The sequence below is a fragment of the Henckelia pumila genome, chromosome 4, assembly GCF_033568475.1.
Source record: "Henckelia pumila isolate YLH828 chromosome 4, ASM3356847v2, whole genome shotgun sequence".
In the NCBI taxonomy this organism is placed as follows: domain Eukaryota; kingdom Viridiplantae; phylum Streptophyta; class Magnoliopsida; order Lamiales; family Gesneriaceae; genus Henckelia; species Henckelia pumila.
The window spans coordinates 210424632-210427303 of NC_133123.1; positions in this window are offsets into that span (position 1 = coordinate 210424632).

The following is a 2672-nucleotide window of genomic DNA, read 5'->3' on the forward strand; positions in this document are numbered from 1 at the left end:
CACAAAAAGAAAGTCAAGGTGAATCTTACTCACATCAACATGTAGCTCTAGAACCAATGAAAAATTTCAAGAAGTGTAAAACATGAACAAGATTTTATTAAGATATTCAACCAATGCCAAAGTAGCTGAATACAACGTTGACTGATATCATACGAATTCATAAATGAACAAAGGATGTGCAAGGAAATTTAAGATACTCAAAAGTATATGTTGCAATAGATAGAAGCACAATTGAAGAATAACTAAATAATGATCGGAATAATAGTTCACAAAATTGAAATGCTCATAGTAATCGACTCACTATTTCCAAAAATCATACTTGCCCAAATAAACAAAGAAAAACTCAAATTATCCATAATAATATAAAACCAAGTTCGTAACCCAAGTCTTCACAAGAGTTCGATTCAGTAACTTAACTGACAAACATACCTCTATCAATTTCTAAGCAAACTATTCACTAAGTTTTATCCGACTAAATTCAATACGTAAGAGAATAAATTACAGCAAGGATAGATCATCTAATATCTCATAATACGCAAGTTTAATACATTCCAGCAAAATCCTACAAACTCATCAAAATTATTAGTTCTACCTAATAACTCAAACAACATCCGCGTACTGCCCAAAACTGGAGGGAATATTAATACACTAACTCCGTTTAACATGGAACCGCATGCTATAAAAATAAACAGTCAAATAGTACACTTTAAACTATAAAAAAAGTTTTTAAACGAAAATAAACACTTAACTACACACTTAAATAAATTAAAAATCTAGTTTTGAAAATATTTTGAAAAAAATGACATCAAAACATTTAAAGTATCAATTCAAGTATGACTAACATATAAAATCCATTAAACTTACAGACTTTGAGGCGAGACTTCTCGAGTTTCTTGCAACCGGCAGTAGGCACAACCCAACCAAAACCATGCTCTGATATCAACTTAAACGACCCTTACCTATACTAAATAATAATTAAATAAAATACGGATTTTTTTTAATTTTCAACATGACCTCTTTATTTATATTCAAACCCGCCTATCACAAACAGCAACTAAAAATACGAACAACAATACTAAATAAACTAGACCGAGAAAGGAACGAGAACCAGAGAAAAATATTTGACATTGCAAATGCCCAAAATATTCCACATAATACTGTTACATGGCAACAATCAATTCTACAAGTCAATACTTTACATTTAGCCGTACAACAAAATAAAAGTCTTTCAAGTGTTAAAATAAACTTTTGCGAAAGACTGACATGGTAAGAGGGATTTGTCGTGCCCGCATCACAGTTCACTCGATAGTCCTGCCCCTCAATCTCAATGATAACATATACCTGCACCAAGTAGATGTAGTGAGCCTAGAGGCCCAACAAGAATATGGGGAAAATAACGAGTAATACATAAATACATGCACACGCAGATTAAAAATAGCTTGTAATACAATACTTTTGTGCCCTTAACTTAAGAAAAAGATTTCTATAAAGAACATGAACATGAATGAAGCATATGCATGACTAAGTAGAACATAATCAATGTAACTGAGTAAACTGTACTAAAACATGGTCATAAATGTTTTTGAACTGCAACTGTGAACTTAGATCCTTGAATTGTGACTCTGTGATTTCGATCATGATCATGGCTGCAGTGCACTATGCCGCAAGAAAGTCAGGATATCTCCCAACTCGTCTTGCCCGTACTTGGTAAGGGAAGTCAGGATTTCACCCAAACTCGTCCATACACGTATTTCTGTGGTATGGGAAGTCAGGATTTCTACAAAACTCGTCCATACACGTCTGGTGGTATGGGAAGTCAGGACGTCTCTCAGCTCGTCCATACACATCTTTCTGTGGTCACAACCATCTCACTTCGTTCAAAATATTTTCTTTCCTTCTTAATTCATGGACTTAGCATGCTTATGTAGATGTAATGTACTTGTAAATATTTACTCGATAATCATGCTAAAGACTCAAATATGGATGACTGGGATTAGGCATGCTTAAAGGTTCCACCGGACCGGTTTCGGTCCGGTTCCGGATCAAATATGGTCGGAACCGGTTTCGGACCTGTTCCGGTTCCAAGGTAAGTAACCTTGGAACCGATTCGAACCCATGTCCGGTTCGATATGAACCGGACGGTTCCGGTCCGGTTCTAACCGGTTCCGAAACTGTTTTTAAATATATATTACTTATTTTAATTTTATAATGAAAAATTTTGATTTGCATTTTTTTTAGAATAACTTTTATTTGCATTAATTTTGAACTCAAATATTACATGATAATATAAAATTTATTTTAACATTATGAAGAAAGTAGATTAGAGAATGAAGATAAATTGTTGTGTGAAATGTTAAAAAATTAACTAGTATTTGTAGATGTATTAAGGCATTGTTTGGTTTGATGTATTATTAATCTATGTATAACTTATCCCAATCAATTTTGCTTTATTTTCGTCATATTATTTATCTATTTATTAATTAATAATTTTACATCAATTAAATCAAAAAAATTATAATATATCCATCAAATAATGTATTAACTATTTTTTCTTATTTATTTTTAATTTACATTATATTACTTATCCATTGATTACTTATCTTATCACTCAAACCAAACGGTGCCTAAGAGTTTAAACAATATTTTTTTTACAATTTGCAATTAGTATTTAA